The sequence below is a fragment of the Nicotiana attenuata genome, unplaced genomic scaffold (assembly GCF_001879085.1).
Source record: "Nicotiana attenuata strain UT unplaced genomic scaffold, NIATTr2, whole genome shotgun sequence".
Classification (NCBI taxonomy): domain Eukaryota; kingdom Viridiplantae; phylum Streptophyta; class Magnoliopsida; order Solanales; family Solanaceae; genus Nicotiana; species Nicotiana attenuata.
Genome location: NW_017670538.1, coordinates 438,411 through 458,061, shown reverse-complemented (window position 1 = coordinate 458,061; position 19,651 = coordinate 438,411).

Below are 19,651 nucleotides of genomic sequence, written 5' to 3'. Positions count from 1 at the left end.
GTGGCTATGGAGACTTAGGCTCGAATCCCAGTTACCACATATTTTTTGTCGAGGATTTATCGAAAACAGTCTCTTTAACCTTACAAGGTAGAAGTAAGGTTTGCGTACCCAAACCCCACTTGTAGAATTAATTAAGGCTGCAAGGTAAAAAAAAAAAAAGGCAAAAAACAAATTGAATGTACGTTATAAGAAAAAAACGTAATTGGATTAACTTAATCTTTTTATCTTAATTTCATTTGATCAATTAAAAACTACGTACAACCAAAACTTGTTAAAGAGACGTCTAAGTGGCTACATACCACTGCATGGATGAAACGCGGGTCCGTTTTTAAGATTTATGCACTGCCATTGTGAAAATTGTTGGATATTGGATTTGGGTCGTGGATCGCCCACACGGACTGACCCGACTTATTTTTAAAGGAGATATGATTAAGGGGGTAAAATATCATGGTATAGCCAGTTTTCACACTGGTCAATGAAAAATAGCCAGCGTTTATCAAGTCAATGAAAAATAGCCACTATTTTGCTGCAACAGGGACCGGTCCAGTATAATATACGGGAGTTCTGGTGCATTTGTGTACGAACTCCAGCATATTATGCTGGACCGGTATACTTTGTTAACTCCTGTAAAATTTGCGGGAGACTGGAGCACCAGTGCTCCAAACTCCAGTATATTATACTGGACAATTATACTTGCTGGAACTCCCGTAAAATTTGCGGGAGTTCCAGCATAGTTATCCTGGAACTCCCGTAAAATTTGCGGGCGTATTTTTCCGGATTTTGAACAGCGTTTTCGCTCAGATTTAAAGTGGCTAAATTTCGATGACTTTTGAAACTTGGCTATTTTTCAAAGACCAGTAGTAAATCTGGCTATTTTTTAATTTCTCCCGATTAAGGGAAGTTACCTAAGAAGGGTTTAACTCCTAAAATAATACTACCACACGTTGAGAAGTAAGTGGGAGCATGAGGATCAACGTGGGTCAGTTTCTCGGTAGTTTTTTTTTCTCTGACAACTTCCCTTCTCTATATAATCGACGCTCCCCTTCTTCACAAACAGGCACTCCGAGAAATCCTCCCTACAGAGATAGAAACATACTAAAAGTAAAGAAGAAGGTATTTAGTTCGTGAACAAGAATTTCATTTTCAAGAGAGACGAAATCGGATTCGGGCAATTGATTGGAACAAATTCTGCAAAAAATCTTCCGCTGTTGTTAACAGGTACACAAATTTGATGTCCCTGTTACTCATTTTTAAATCATCAATGGCATTAGAGCCAGATTGTTTGCTCCTAATTGTTGCCAACGGCCAGTTTCAATTTTGATCTAAACTTCTCGTAATCAGTGAATTGTTTTGTGATAAGTTATTTGGCTTCTTTGATCTCTAATATATAATTAATTTCTTTTGAAAAAGTAACGTATAAAGAGGCCAAATTGTAACTTTTGACCAAGAAGGGATTCTTTGAAGCCAAATATCCTCGAATACAGTGATATGAATCGTCTATAATTGGCTTGACAAAAAATATAAAAGAGAAATTTCAAATTCATTCAAGTGAAATTGCTAATTTACTATGATGTAACATCTGTTTGTTCTGCCGCATATAATTTCTAGGTTTAAGAATTTATTTCAAGGTGTCTTTATCCTGTGCCGTCGTAGCTGTGGCTCCTTTGCGTGTTGGCAAAGCGCTGCAGTATATCCCTTTGAAGTCAAAAAGTTTCTGCTTGTTTCAAAATAATTCCCTTTGCAGTAATATCCCTTTGAAGTCATAATGGTTTGAGTATTAGAATGGTTTATGAGTATCCATAATGGTTTATGAGTATCCATAATTAAAATGAGTATTCTGTTTACCATTGATTCCATGAACCACATGGTATGAGTATAGTTTATGTAACTACATCAGTTAATTACAGAATGTACATAATGGTATGTAAATTACATTGAAATAATGATATACTCTTGTATGCGCTTTGTTTAATTAGGAAACATTGAATAATATGTTATCAGAAAAGTTTTATATGTTCAGACCATTTCTTTTTTGGTCTGTATACAATTTACCATATCTTAATATTAAAATAAGTTTAGTCTTAATCCTTCAATTAATATCCTTCTACAAGTAATTATAATATATGCTATCACATTGAATGGTTGTAGCCATTCTTATTGTTTCCTTGGTCCTATTTCAGATATGGCTGAACAGGGACAAGTCCGAATTACTCCAAGTAGGAGTTCTCGAAGTCAAGGAAGGGGACAACGTAGAAGGATACGTCGTCGCAGGACTTATTTCTATAATGATTCAGACTCGTAGCCTGAAGTCATCAGGAATGTCCCAAGGGCAAGGCAAAATGAGTTAAAGGATCGAAGGGCTGAACGAAGGGAAGGAGAAAAGAAATTTAGGGAGTTTAAGGAATTTAAAATGGGGTCTGATACTTCCATTCCTGAACATGAACAACTTTTTAGGTTAAAAAGAGCTGAATTGGCTAATTACATAGAAACTACTGATTGGGAAGCATTAGCTATTTTAGCAGACTCTCTTCGAGAGCCTTGGGATGAAATTTTAACTGAGATTTATCATGATATTTGGCCTAGTGCACCTTTTAGTGTATATGTGCAAGAGTTAGTGTTCGATTGGTGCATGTATGTCCTAGCAAACATGTAGATTGTTATTATGTTTTTTTTATCTTAATAAAATTTAAATTATATTATTTGTCTCACCAGTTATATACATTGTTTATTGTATTCTTTTTTGTAATGGATTGAGACTTGAGATAAAATACACACTAAGAAGTGGCTTTAATATTAATTAAAATATATAGATATAGATGATGAATGGAAACGTAGTGACCTTTCGATTCTACACTAAATGCAGAATTAATATTATAACTAATTTACTTGAGTGTGTAATTGATCACGCCCAACTCTAGTCCTAAAAAGGATAAGCGGTCGCTGCAAATATAATCCGGTCTATAAGTCCGGAGTCGAATCCCACAGAGAACTAAGGCTTAGCTATATCTGTTTAATATCACTAAGAAGACAAGTTTGAATAATTTTCTAAATTATAAAGATTGAGATTTATATTTCTAACTAATTAACTAGCAAATACTACAAAACGGTAAAATTATCAACTAACGAGACAAAGGGTTGTAGACTAAATTAAGGAGGTCTAGAGTTATGATTTTTCCAATTGTCGGAATCCTTCTAGCTATGTTCCCTATAATTTATCCTTCTAGCTACGTTCCCTACAATTTCGCCAATGTATTCTCTACTGATCGTGAGAACTTTAGGTGCTGTAATTCTCTCTCGAGCAACTACAATAATTTACTAAACTTATTCTCTCGAACTATGCTAGTTGGCTTTATCTAACCGCTCATTATGACCACGTCAAGGCTTTGTTATTTCTAAACCTGCCTTTAAACCCACTATATTGATTTCTCACATACGTTAGGAGTGACGTTGTTCAACAACCACCTAAATATCTATCTTTTCTCAAGCAACACATAATAAATAGGCAAAGTCAATCGATGGCCATTCAATCAACAACAATAAACACGTAGTTGAACAAGTAGAGAAATCCAACTGCTCAATTATATAAAAACATAACAAGAATTTATCCTACAAAAGATTCCATCAAAACCCTAGATAACAAATTAGCTATTCATAATAGTATGTAAAACTACAATACTAAAAGTCATAACCAACAATGAAAAAATAAGAAGAGGAAGGAAAAACTCGTAGAAGAATTCCCGCCTTGCTCCTATTGTGTCTTTGCCTCCTTAGGTCGAATCTGTGTCAAAAATCTGTCCAACCTCCTCAAAATACCGTTTTTCCATGGATATATACCAAGTAGGGTCGGGCCCAAATAATTATACCTTCTCCTATGTGAAAAAGGACAATTTTTTAGGTCTGGACGCTCGCGGTCGCGGTCCGGGCGTGGTCCAGGCGCGGTATTTTCCCAGTGCACTGCCTCAGTCCGCGTCCAAGTCCGCTGTTGCAGTTTCGACCGTGTTTTCACCATGTTCATTTTAGAATTTGGAAAAGCGTAAAACATGAAAGTTGTAGCCTTTTGAGTTAGCTTTCCAACCATATATTGTATAGCCCAAATGGAGTTTAGAGCAAAGAGTTATGTCTATTTTACTAGACAGTGCGCAATATACCTACTCGAGTCTTCGTTGTCGCGCCCCCTTTTTTTCCTCCTCACGGAGAAAGTCCGGGTTTCGACACTCATGGGGAATCGACTCTTTTCCTTTTGGGATTTGGGTATTTGAAGAGTCGCCACCTAACGGATTATGGTGCGTTAGGGCACCTAGAGCGGTTAACTCATGAACCAGTTTGCATTACCAGAGATTAGGGTAAGGGCTCGAAATAACCTCGAGGGGAAGGTGTTAGGCACCCCTCGCGATCCACAGCGGTGGGTCCCGGCCAAACTTAAACTATGTGAATTAGTCCTTTTACAAATAATTCCAACACATATTCTCAAATAAAGGCATGTTTTCATATTCTAAATACATGTATGATTCAGGTAATGGAAGCAAGGGAGAGGTTTGAACAATTTGCATATATATATATATATGTAAAGAAAAGGAAGTTCATTTAAAACACATAGGAATTGGGAAAGGGGAGTCCTAGGTTGATTAGACTACAGGATCATACCCACACAATGCCCGGTAATCACTCCTCAATGAGGGGTTACACGTGACATTAGTGCGTAGTCATCATATCCTTACTACTCAATTCCCTCCCCTTGGTCATAGCCTAAAGCGTTCTAGCAACCTTGAAAGATATCCTATGCGTGCACTATCCGTCCCTTCCTTGTGGCCCTGGAGGTATTTAGGACCTCTAATTTAGGTATTTCTAGACCATCCTAAGGTACTTAAAGGAGAAAAATCTAGGCGTCAACCAAAAACAATTAGGACTGCATTAAAGAGGGAACAATTAAAGGCTCACATTTTACCTCCACAAACAGAACAAGTAAGTGCACGTCTCAAACAACAGTTTTCAGATATTTAAGAGGAACTTTAGAACAGGACATCTAGGTGAGCAGAAAATATGCGGTATAGAGTTAAGACCAAAGTCTCAAAGACCTATTCAGTTTGCCTACTGCTTTTAGACATGTTGAATATGAGCAGTCACAAATGACAAGGCGTAGTTTTACAATTGTAGAATTTTAGTCGCCCTATGGGCTTGCCTAGGCGTATAATAGTGATGTCCTATGAGCATGGTATCTTATCATTGATCAGGAATGCGGTAAAATAGTAAACAATTTTGAACGGGCAATTTGGATGCTATAGGCATGCTTTCTAGTGATGTTAATTAACACAGCGTTGAAGAGATGAGTAGGTCAGTTAATTAAACTGATTCAGAACCTACAGGTGTGAGTTAAACTAATTTTAAGTCTAACTAAACTGGTTGTAGATCCTATAGGCATGATTTCTAATTAATCACAAGGTGAAGCAAGCAGAATTTATTTGACCAAAGCGAAATCCCTATAGGCATGATTTCAATTAAAGCTGATTTTAAATCTTATAGGCATGATTTCTAAGGAGATGCAATTTGAATACATGCTGTAACAGGAACTGAACCTCAGTTACATTACACCCTATAGGCATGATATCTAAGTGAACATCGCAGCAAATTTACAGGCGTGTTATTAAGATGCAGGATTGATTTTTGAATCCTATTGGCATGATGTCTAAATGAATAAATATTGTAACAGCTTATAGGCATGATATATAGACAACATATTGTAACGTCCTACAGTCATGGTTTCTAAGAATGTAAGCATCCATTTAAAATCCAATAGGCAGGATATCTACCCATTCCCCAACAAAATGTGTATAATAATCCCTCCCAGTTTACTAATTTCCCCAATATCTGTTTACAGAGATTATTACAGACCAAAAAATGAATGAATTACATAAATACAAATATACATTAATCTATAGGGAGCCTGAACTAGGCCCAAAGTAGTTTCCAAGCCTTCAGTAGTCTCAAGTGCCCAAAGTTCCATAGCCCAATTCATGTTTAGGTGCGTCAGAGTTCCCTAAGGACCTCAAGGATCCCGGGCAGTGCTCACACCCAGACCTTTCTCAAATAAGAACTGATTTATGTGCAGTGTGGAAGTGCCAGCCCTGATATGCCAGAGTTCAGAGAGATCTCAAGGGTCTCAAAGCAGTACACATACCGGAGGGGCAGGACATAATGAACTAAGAGTTAGTGAGAGTGCATAATGACTTGAAAGAGTTTGGTAAGCAGTAGCAAAGGGGCCTTAGGAGTAAAAGATAGTTAGGGTGGAAAACAGTTTAAGGAAACATGAAGAACATTTTTGAGGTCAGAGAGCAAGTCACAGAACACACAGTTTCAGAAACATTTTGGGCAAGCAGACTCTTCATAGAGGGAGAGGGGGATTGGGGGACACATAGAATACAACCTAGTGTATAAGCAAACAGATATACAAATGAGGTTGTGGAATTGACAAGTTAGTTACAAAGATTACAATAAAGACATGCTGATAACACATAAGTCTTAGGCACACAATCAGAATACTTGGTAGGACTAGATACCTTAACAGGATCTTGTTAGTCAAACTAGAATAGGTAAGACTTAAATGAACAAACTAGGCAGGCACTTCATGAAGCATTCAAAGTTTAGAAATACTAACCACATACAGAGCAAGCAAGATGTAGACATGCTGGGTGAAACAGTAAGCAAACAATGTAGCTTGGACATACTAGTGAACAAATAGGATTCATGCAATTATCTAAAGCAGGATTGAGCATGCTAAACAGTATACTAGTTATAGCTTTTAACAGAACAAACTTAAACATGCAGAGTGATACAGTAATTAGGCAGTGTAATCTAAGCATGCTGGTTACACATTGAGCATATGACAGTAGAATAGCAAATAGAACTGGAAATCACAACTAATGAACTGCAGCAACAAAGAAAACACATAGTTTTGGAATGTGAATTGAATTAGGACATACCAGTCAAGGAGAGAATACAGAGTATAGAGCAAATAGCCAGCCTTGGCTTACAGCCGGCTGGATTAGTGAGAATTGCAAGTAACAGAAGAGAATAGAGAGCTTTTAAGAGTGTGAGAGTGTGGAGGAACTAGTGTTCGTGTTTAAGAAGTTAAAATAAGAGAGTTTATATAGTAGCTCGAGAGTAGAGTAAATAAGGTAAAAGAATCAACTTCAGTCAATTAAGGAAGTCACAAAATCCGATCACATAAGGGTTCAGAATAAACCTCCCTTAATTGAAGGCAATCAGCTAAACGGTAATAATAAGGAGTCTAATTAAGGAAAGAAGTTCAAATAAAACCAAATAAAGGAGTTCAGAATAAAATAATCAGTGTCTAATTAAGAGAAGAATCATGTAAAGGAATCAGTAAATATACAGGTAATCAAATGAGGCAAGAATGACTAATTAAGGTCGTAAACAGGGAATCAGGCAAGACTTAGGCATACAAATCTCTAACAGAGCAAATCAATCAGCAAAATTTCAAAGTAACAATGATTTTTGGAAAGAATATACCAACTCCCACAAATAGAAAATAAACTAAGTAAAGACTTCACAAAAAAAATAGAAATTAGCCGGAAAGCAAGATTCGAACCCTAATAGGCTCAATTAGCGTAAAAATTATGGAATACTGGATTTGACAAAGGAAAATCGTGTAAGTCAAAAATACAGGATGAGTTAATGCGATTGGTAACGCTGAAAGACTCAAAATCGAAGCAAAGACTGGAAAAATCAACATATAGAATCAACTAGGGTTTGAACGCTCATGCAAAAATCAGTCGAGGTGAAGAAGAAACATCTTATTAAACATTAATAACTTAGAAGAATCTTTGAAAAACAGTTCGGGATAAACCCTAGTTTAAGAAGAATGATTAAAAAACGAGATAATCAATTAAAGTAAAGGGGGTTTTGGAGGAAAACACTTGATAATACCCAAATCATCTCAGATCTATGAAGATCTGAGAAGAGTTGACAATAGTGAACTAGGGTTTTCAGAAAAGAAAATAGCAAAGATGAGAGAATAGGTCGAAAACTCATAGATTCGTAACAAAATAATAAGAAGTTCTCACTCACAGTCGAACCATGGCCTGAGACAGGCTAACGAGCAAAGTTCAAACCAGAACCAACTAGGTTCTTCGAGATCTTCTCAAGGATCCAGAAAATCAAGAAGCCATGGCGTGTAGAAGGCCAATACTGGCTGGGGAAGCCATGGAAGCTTCATAAAGAGAAGATTTACGCTGGTGACGGCGTGTTAGAACTAGGGTTAGGTCGAGAGTGTTTTGAGAGAAGAGGGAGATGATGACGGCGGGTGACGGAGAGAAATGAGAGGGTTTGGGGGGTTAGGTCTAGGTTTAATTATGGAAGGGGGGATCTGGACCGTTGATCAAAATGATCAACGGCCAGGATTTGGCAAGAAGTGGGTCGGGTGAGTGCTGGGTTTGGGCTGGGTAGTTTTTAGGCCCGATTGGGATTGGGGGGGGGGTTAAAATTGGGCTAATTTAATAGGCTAGGTCCAAAATAAAAAGGGGCTATTTGTTAAATACCTTTTTAATTGATAAAACAATTTTTAAAAATAATTAATTGGCTGTAAAAAATAATTTTCATGCCTGGAAATATTTAAAATAATTATTTAATATTTTAAAAATGTAAAAGATTATTTTCTGGTAAAATAATGTAATAACGCATGCATAGGCTATAATTGCAAAGTAATTGCAATTGCATCCTAAAAATACAAATGTGGCTATTTGTGCAATAATTGAAACTTACTACAAATGCAAATGATAAAATTAAGCCATAAAAATTATTATAAAATTATTTTGTGATGCAATCAGTGATTGTTTTATAAAACAAATGCTGGGATAAACTAATTAAAATGTCAAAAATGCAGAAATTGTATGAAAAAAATACTGGTTGATGCCAAAGCATAGTTTTAAAAATATTATGGGAAAAATTGAGTATCAACATTCGTTTGTTCTTAACTATCAAATTTGACCCATGAACACGATCACGGCTTAATTCCTTGGGCTTTTACTCAGACTTCAAAGCTCCAAATCACTTGAATTCATTCCATAACATCTATATAGCTCGGAATCACTCCTACAAGGCATAAAACACACAATTAGTGCAAAACACTAGCGATTAAAGTGCAAAATCAACTAAAGTGCAGTAAATAAGAGTGTAATAATCGACTAAAATACGTAATTATAGCCTATCATCAACACCCCACACTTAAACCATTGCTCGTTCTCGAGCAATCAAACTACACTTTATATAGACACGACCTTTTTAAATAATTCTCCTAACTCATCACACCAAGAATATTTAAAATAGACTAAGCACAAAAGCGTAACATCTTCACCTTAAGATTTGACTCACAATTACCACTCATTATTCACAACTTACTCACTTACTCTAACATAGAGGTCACTGACATTACCTCTCCTTCATGAATCAAGTACCCTCACACAACAAAAGAGAGTAGTTCCACACAATAAAATTTAAGAACACTTAGGAACTCAAGATAGAAAGAATTCACTCACTCTCAGAAATAACATTTATATGCCACAAAAGATGCACCATAGGCTTGCCCGTAGTGTACTACTCTACTAATCGAGCTCATTCAGTCTAGGATCAAGTAGGACTTTATTTGGTTGTAATGTAGGCTGCGGGACGGGTAGGATACATTTAGATATAAGAGTGACTACACTTCCCTAAGCACTTTAATACATATACTTTAACATTCAAACCACATACTTATGTTAAACCAAACTCCACCTTCACCTCAATGTATATTACCCCATACTTCTTTAAGCACAATTACATCAAGAGTCACCACTTATCAAGGAATACTTTTTTTTTCCACATCAATACAACTATTTTTTTTCCAATTCAAGTGGCTCTTACTTGTTCAAAACAGTGCTCCTTTCTCCTTATTTCATTAGTTCCACTCAAAAGCCAAACCAGCCACCCCACACTTTAACTTTTACACAGTTCATAAACAATTCAAGTGCTCATGAGAGGTTACAATGGTTCAAATAGATGGTTAATTCAAACAAATGGGTAAGGCTTGTAATGTGGTTGCCAAAGAAACAGGATTACAGGCTCAAAGGGGTTAACTACGATACATAACAATTAGGCGGGTAAAATATACATATGGCTCAACAAAGAAATGCCTATATCACTTCCAAGACTGAACAAAACTACTATTTCGCTTTGCAAACACACGGGGCAAGTTCTTGACATCAAATGCAATGCATAGAATAACACAAAACCTTACACACACATGGCACATAACTCACTCAGGATCGGGCTCATCAAGACACTATAGTTAAAGCAGTTAAGATCATACAATTTAAGGTACTTATACAAGAGTCAAAAACTGAGCCTAAGCGTCACAACCAAAGTACTCACTATTCTCAAGGCATAACAAAGTCAATAGATATTGCTTCAATTCAATTCATATCACACTGGCTCCTACTCCTAAAAAAAACTAACTACACCGGGTTCAAATAAAACCCTTGGAAAAGAACCGCGGCACAAAGAAAAACTAAGGGGGAATTGCTACACTACCTAACAAAAGAAAATCTTTTTGTCCTTTTTCTTTAGACTTAAATCCCTCAAGAAAATTGTCTAATAGATCTGTCGCCGGGAAAAGTCCAATATTTTTTTTTCGTTTTTCTAAAAAAAATAATCAATTAAACTAACACAACTAAAATAGCATAGAAAGTCACCCAGACAATCTCCTCACCCCACACTTAAATTGCGCATTGTCCCCAATGTACACCATAACTAATAAAAGGGTAAAAGAGACTCCCTGGTAGGCCAAAGGCCGAAGTACTAGCAGCTCATGGGGTACTCGGACTTCTCCCAAGCTTGGTCCTTCGTGCGGGTACCTCACACTTAGTTCCAACCATCTGGTTTGATGTTGCATCCTTCCAATGGCTTTGCGTTCCATGCTCCTAAAAATCAAAAATCGACACTATAAGAATAATACAATAATAAAATAAAATTAAAAAAATAAACTAAATTAAAAATAAAAAAATAAAGCTGGGTTGCCTCCCAACAAGCGCTTGATTTAACGTCGCGGCACGACGTGAATCACTTTTTGCCTCCACCTCGAGCTTATGAATTGAACCCCAAGTTTTGATTCAAGCTTATGATTATGGTCATGGGGCGGTGGAACGAATCTAACTGGCCCAAGGAAATAATGTAGTATTATGCACTCCTTGGCCTTTGTATGAGGTATATAATCCTGACTTTCTTGCAAAAAGAATTCCAGAATATATGCACCTTGTTCCTCATTCCTTGACTCTTCAATTGGTTCGGATGACTCTATTTCCATATCATCATCCAAACATAATGTGGAAAAATGCTTGGAGTGTGGACCAATGCGTTCAAACACATGAACTTCAGGACTTTCAACATCCTCAACATCAATGATACTAGAGTCAACAAAATGTATATCCTCAAATTCCTTGGCTGGCTCTAGTCTCATTTCTTCAACATTGACATCCTCAAATTGTAGTTGGCTAGGTTGTTGATGTTCTACTCTGACCTCCCCAATTAACACCTCAAATTCATGCTTGTCTTGGCTACTATCCTCAATATTGGCTTGTTGAGCATTAAAAGCTTCAACCACTTGACTCAATTGAGCCTCCAACTTGCGAATAGTTGCCTCTTGCCTTTTTATCTGCAATTGTTTTTCATTATTTTGTTTCAGAAGGCACTTTAACATATCCTTGATCTCCTTCAGGTCTGCATCCCCAGGTTCTTTGTTCCTGTTAACTTCACAAGAAAAGGTAGAACCATCATAGTAAGGGGTTGGGGGAAGATAAGAAATATAAGCACAACCATAAAAGTGACCATTTTTACCACCACACACATCACACACATTCCATAAATAAGATTGAGTTGGTGCACATAACTCGCTCTCAGGAACATTTTGAAAATTTTGCCACATGTGGTTTCCTTCACAATATGTATGGAGATCAATAGTAGAATTATCTACACCTAAATTCCCATAATTCCAAGATGTCATGTTTCTCAAATCAACAGTTATATAAAAAATACAAAAAAAACAAAACAAAATAAAAGTTCAAACTTGAACCCTAGCAATATATACAGCTATAACTACATCGTTAGTTCCCCGGCAACGGCGCCAAAATTTGATCACGCCCAACTCTAGTCCAAAAAAGGATAAGCGGTCTCTGCAAATATAATCCGGTCTATAAGTCCGGAGTCGAATCCCACAGAGAACTAAGGCTTAGCTATATCTGTTTAATATCACTAAAAAGACAAGTTTGAACAATTTTCTAAATTATAAAGATTGAGATTTATATTTCTAACTAATTAACTAGCAAATACTACAAAACAGTAAAATTATCAACTAACGAGACAAAGGGTTGGAGACTAAATTAAGGAGGTCTAGAGTTATAATTTCCCCAATTGTCGGAATCCTTCTAGCTATGTTCCCTACAATTTCGCCAATGTATTCTCTACTGATCGTGAGCACTTTAGGTGTCGTAATTCTCTCTCGAGCAACTACAACAATTTACTAGACATATTCTCTCGAACTACGCTGGTTGGCTTTATCTAACCGCTCATTATGACCACGTCAAGGCTTTGTTATTTCTAAACCTGCCTTTAAACCCACTGTATTGATTTCTCACATACGTTAGGAGTGGCGTTGTTTAACAACCACCTAAATATGTATCCTTTCTCGAGCAACACATAATAAATAGGCACAGTCAATGGATGGCCATTCAGTCAACAACAATAAACACGTAGTTGAACAAGTAGGGAAATCTAATGGCTCAATTATATAAAAACACAACAAGAATTTATCCTACAAAAAGTTCCATCAAAACCCTAGATAAAAAATTAGCTATTCATAATAGTATGTAAAACTACAATACTAAAAGTCATAACCAACAATGAAAAAATAGGAAGAGGAAGGAAAAACTCGTAGAAGAATTTCCCGCCTTGCTCCTATTGTGTCTCTGCCTCCTTAGGTCGAATCTGTGTCAAAAATCTGTCCAACCTCCTCAAAATACCATTTTTCCATCTGTCCTACACAAAAAAGGACAATTTTTCAGGTCTGGACGCTCGCGGTCGCAGTCCGGGCGCGATATTTTCCCAGTGCACTGCCTCAGTCCGCGTCCAGGTCCGCTGTCGCGGTTTCGACCGCATTTTTTACCCTGTTACTTTTAGAATTTGGAAAAACGTAAAACATAAAAGTTGTAGCCCTTTGAGTTAGATGTCCAACCATATATTGTATAGCCCAAATGGAGTTGGGAGCAACGAGTTATGTCTATTTGACTAGACAGTGCACAATATGCCTACTCGAGTCTTGTTTATTCTTAACTATCAAATTTGACCCCTGAACACGATCCCGGCTTAATTCCTTGGGCTTTTACTCAGACTTCAAAGCTCCAAATCACTTGAATTCATTCCATAACATCTATGTAGCTCGGAGTCACTCCTACAAGGCATAAAACACACAATTAGTGCAAAACACTAGCTATTAAAGCGTAAACTCAACTAAAATGCAGTAAATTAGAGTGTAATAATCGACTTAAATACGTAATTATAGCCTATCATCAGTAATCACATGCATAAATTGACTGAAGTATATATTGATGAGTTAAACTTGTAATATTGTCTCTAATAACAGACATGGCATGGAAAAGTATCAATGCTGACTTGAACAAGGGTGACAAACTGAATGGTGAAAATTACGACATTTGGAGTCGTAAGATGTTGTATGTACTCGAAGAGCAAGATGCTATTGAAAGTATTAACCATGCTATGAGTCACCCAAAGGAGGGTAACACTGCCCAACACAGGAGGGATCTGGAAACTTACAATATTTGGAAAAAGAAAGATTCCACTGCACGTGGAATTATTGTAAGTTCAGTTGTTGATGATCTCATCCACGAGTGTGAGCAATATCCTACTGCTCAATCCATGTGGGCGCATTTAAGAGAGGCATATGGGGGTACAACTGTGACTCGCTTGCGACAGCTGACAATCAAGTTTGACAAGTACAAAAAGCGTCATGATCACAGTGCCAAGCAACATCTAAGAGTAATGTCAAATATGATTGCTCAACTCAAAAGTGTTGGCCATGTTCTCTCTGACGAGCAGCAGGTTCAGGCAGTGATTCGGTCTCTTCCCAATAATTGGGAACATCTGAAGGTTAACTTGACCCACATTGATAGCATCAAAACTTTTGCTGATGTTGCCCGTCATGTGGAGCTTGAAGACGAGAGGCTTGGTGCTGCTAAATTTGTACCTAATGCCTTTGTGGCAGAATCAAGTGGTACAAAGAGATCAAGCTTCAAGCGCAAGAAAAACTTGAAAAATGACGGAAAGGGTAAGGAGACCGGAGAAGGATCCTCCAAGAAAAGAAACAAGCCAAATTCGAAGAAAGGAAAATGGTTGTACAAGAAGAAAGACGAGCAAGATGAAGTGCTACAATTGCCAAGTCCCAGGGCATTTTGCTCGTGAATGCACTGAGTCAAAAAAGGTAGCATTTCAAAACGCACCTCTAAGTGCTATATATGTTTCTAGCACTATTTTACTAACTGAATTTTATCCTGTGTGGATTGTAGACTCAGGGGACACCGACCATGTGAGCCGCGATAGAGAAGCGTTTATAGAGTTTCGTCAAGTTCCACTTGGATCAAAGCATGTGTATGTTGGAAATAGCAAATCTTGAAGTCAAAGGGATAGGCACTTTCAGAATGGACATGCGTGGTGGCCAATCTTTGATGTTGCATGACGTCCTATATGTTCCAAAGATTCGATGAAACTTAGTCTCTGTGTCTGTTCTTCTAGATTTAGATTTCAATTTGAACTTTAGTCGCAATGGTCCTAGAATTACTCAAGAAAATGTTTTTTATGGTTTTGGACATTATTATGATGGTTTTATTGTGTTAGATTGTAATCCTTCTACGTATAACTATTATGTTGACTGTTGTGTTATGGCATGTTATTCTAGTAACAATGATGTTGATGTTATTACATGGCATGCAAGATTAGGTCACATAGGGCAGGATCGAATGAATAGATTGGCTAAGGAAGGACATCTAGGTTCTTTTTCTAAAATTGAAATGCCAACTTGTAAAAATTGTCTTGCCGGAAAGATTACACGTAAACCATTTGGAAAGGCTAAGAGAGCTGATTTTCCATTGCAATTAATCCATTCTGATATCTGTGGTCCAATGAATGTGAGGGCTAGGTCTGGTGCTTTATATTTCATTACGTTAATTGATGATTTCACACGTTTTGGTTATGTCTATTTGATTTCTCATAAATCTGAAGCACTAGAATGCTTTAAGAAATATTTGAATGAAGTTGAGAATAAATTAGACAAAAGGATTAAGACCTTAAGAACCGATAGAGGGCGTGAATATCTATCAAAAGAATTTAAAGAATTGTGTAATGAAAAGGGCATCACCAGACAGTTAACTATTTCGTACACACCTCAACAAAATGGTGTAGCAGAAAGGAGGAATAGAACACTGCTGGACATGATAAGGTCCATGATGGCGCATGCAAATTTACCTATCTCCTTTTGGGGAGATGCGTTATTGACTGCAACTTACATATTGAACAAAGTGCCTTCTACATCAGTTTTTTTCACTCCTTATGAGCTATGGACTGGTCATAAACCAAACTTAAAGGATTTACGACCTTGGGGTTGTGCTGCATATGTAAAAAATTCTTTTAGCAAGTTTAGTAAATTAGGACCAAAAGGTAAGAAATGTATCTTTATAAGATATTCAGAATACTCCAAAAGGTATGTGTTCATAGGTGAATTAGACGATGGAAGTGTTACTGAGATTGAATTGCGAGGTACCACATTTCTGGAAAATGATTTTCCAAAGAAGGCGGAAGTAAAAAATGGAGAGCCTCTTTATGAAATGTTGAACTCAGACAGTCAGCAAGTGTCTTCTGACACAGTTGATAATCAAATTGATCAAGATCTTATTCTTGATCCGAGTGGGAGTGGGAACTCTCAATCCCAAAATCCTTCTGACGAACCTGAATTTTAACTACGAAAGAGTGCCAGGAAAAATATACCCAAACGTACTTATGAAATAGAAGATTATGTTTTCGTGGTATCTCCCACAGAAATGGATGAGCCAAAGTCTGTGACTGAGGCTTTATCGAGCCTTGGAAAAGATGAGTGGATGAAAGCAATGAAAGAAGAATTAGAGTCCATAAAAACCAACAAAGTCTGGGATCTAGATGACTTTCCGCCTGGGCGTAGAGCCATTGGGAACAAATGGGGTCTCAAAGTTAAATGCAAAACGGATGGGTCAATAGAATGATACGAGGCAAGATTGGTGGCAAAATGCTTTACTTAAAAAGCTGGAATAGATTATGAGGAAACATTTTCACCAGTTGTGGAGTTTACCTTAATTTGCGTACTTTTGGCTATTGTTGCACGTTTGGATTTGGAATTACATCAAATGGACGTGAAGACAACTTTTCTCAATGGAGAACTAAACTAAGAAATCTACATGGAACAACCTGTAGGCTTCATCGTTAAAGGCCAAGAAAAGAAGGTCTGTAAATTGAAAAGATCTATTTATGGTCTGAAGCAATCTTCAAGGCAATGGTATTTGAGATTTCACAAGGAGGTGATCTCGTATGATATCACCATGATCAATAAAGACCATTGCATTTATGTGAAGAAGTCCAATGGGATGTTTGTAATTCTTTCTTTTTATGTGGACGATATTTTATTAGCCGGAAACAATTTGGAGTATTTGAAAACTATCAAGCCATGGCTTTCAAAGTCATTTGACATGAAAGATATGGGTGATGCAGACTATATCCTTGGAGTTAAGATCCAAAGAGACCGTTCCAAAAATTTATTGAGTCTATCTCAAGAAACTTATATAAAGAAAATTTTGGAGCGTTTTTTGCATGAATAGTTGCAAATCCATGGATACTCCTATAGCGAGAGGTGAAACTTTACGCCTTGAAATGTGTCCCAAGACTGAAAATAAAAAGGAAGACATGTCTCGAGTTCCATATCCAAGTGTTGTCGGGAGCTTGATGTACGCTATGATGTGTACTCGCCCAAACATTTGTTATGTCGTACGTCTGGTTAACAGGTATCAATCCAATCATGGAAGAGATCATTGGAAAGCTGTGAAGAAAATTTTTAGATACCTAAAGGGAACTGCAGATTATTCACTATGTTATAATGGAAATGATTTATCCTTGAGAGGATATACAGATGCTGATTGGGCCGGTGACTGGAATGATAGAAAATCAACATCCGGTTATGACTTCTTACTTAATGGTGGTGCTATATCACAGAAAAGTAAGAAACAAACCTATACTGCCCTTTCAACAATGGAAGCTGAGTTCATGGCTTGTGCGTCTGCAGTACAAGAAGCTGTTTGGTTGAAGAGATTCTTTGAGCATTTGGATATTACAAAGAACTCTCAGGGTCCCATGACTCTATATTGTGATAATCAAGCGGCTATTGCATATAAAAATGATCCTAAGTATCACAGCAAGACCAAACACATTGACATCAAGTATAACTTTGTGAGAGACATAGTAGCAAGTGGAGAAATAAATTTACAATACATTCCTACGCGAAACATGATAACTGATCATTTAACAAAGGCGATATCTAGAGACCTGTTTGAGAAACATGTTATGGCTCTAGGTTTGCGAAAGATATAAACATATTTATGTATTGTAAAATGAATTTAGTATTATAATATGCTTATCAATATTTGACTCTTGAATTTATGCTTATATCTCATATGCATGTGATGAATGTTTTGTTGATAAAGTGTGTCGAACAAGTCGCGAGATTGGCTCTCTCACACGAGCAATCGCCTCTTATGTTAAGAATCGTGAAGAGATGAGACCTTATAGAACCTTGGATAATGCGAGGTTATATTAACTTATAAAGGTCGGTCTTGATAACTAATCAGACTTACGAATTTCATTATTCGGTTATGACTTACTTTGTAAGCCAGATGCGAGTTTCTCTAAGAAGATGGTTTGAGGATTATTGAAGTGAGAAACTCGCGTTAGACATTTGGAGGTGTCTAGACCAAAATATGTACGGTGTTGAATGATTAAAAGAATAAGGCACATGCGCCAATATAAGGTGAGAACACCGCAATATGTGTTTCATACCACGTGTGCTATCGACCATGGGATAATGGAAGAATGAATCCCTGCTTCTTCATTGTATGAGATCCCAAAGAAGTTATATCAACTTTTATTAGAATACCCTTTGACCTTTTACTGTCTTTTGAAGTGCCAATCATTGTTGCTACTTTAGCATGTCACTAATAGCTATGAGTGATTCGGCAACGCAGTGCATGTCTAGGAAAGCAGTTGATTTGGAATGGAAAGATTCGAGTAGAAAGGGAAGACAACTAAAATTTAGTAATTTAACATGTATTCATAGGTCGATCATTACACTTACCATGAGGGTATTAGGTGTAATTGTGGATACAAAGTTAAACATAAACTCGAGTTCACCTCTTTTTGAGGATGAGGGATTGGATAACTAGCTACTAGAGTAGCCAACAATGTCTGGGTATTGCGAGTAATAATAAAATCCTCATAGTAGTAGTGAATCCTTTTCGCATGTGATTGGATTTCTACATAGAGGCATTAAACAACCTTAAAGGGTGTAAGAATAATGTAGCTCTTAATGGTCGCAGGTCGCACGATCTATTTACCAGTATGAATCACGTGTGTTTTTTTACATAGCACTGGCTTGGGTCTAGCCCATCATGTGCGAAGTGGGAGATGTTGGATATTGGGTTTGGATTGCGGGTCGCCCATATAAATTGACCCGACCTATTTTGAAAGGAGATATGATTAAGGGAAGTTACCTAGGGAAGGTTTAACTCCTAGAATAAAACTACCGCACGTAGAGAAGTAAGTGGGAGCATGAGGATCAATGTGGGTCAGTTTCTCGGTAGTTTTTTTTTTCTCTGACAACTTCCCTTCTCTATATAATCAACGCTCCCCTTCTTCAGAAACAGACACTCTGAGAAATCCTCTCTACAAAGATAGAAACCACTAAAAGCAAAGAAGAAGGTATTTAGTTCGTGAACAAGAATTTCGTTTCCAAGAGAGACGAAATCGGATTGGGGCAATTGATTAGAACAAATTCTGTGCAAAAATCTTCCGCTGTTGTTAACAGGTACACAAATTTGACGTCTCTGTTACTCGTTTTTTTAATCATCAAAAATATTTACATAATCATGATATTTTTTAAAACCAACTTCATAGATAAACGTGTATACTAAGCATGAGTTAGTATACCCTATTAGCAAGATTATTCAAAAAGAGTTCAAACGTATATACTAGATACATTTGGTAATTATTCAAATTATTGTATGGACGTCTTCTAGATTGTATTGCGGCATATCTTCGTTGGCAAGATCATTAAAAAATGGTAACTATCTCTATTTCTTTCAAAACTAATCCGAAGTAACTTAATTAACAAAAATATCTATCGTCTAAACAAGACGTCTTGTTTTGCTTGAAAAGATCGAGTAACAAACTAATTATTTTCACTAAAAAAAAGTTTTGTTTTGTTTTGGTCTTCTTTTGGTGAGTTTTTTTTTTTTTTTTTTTT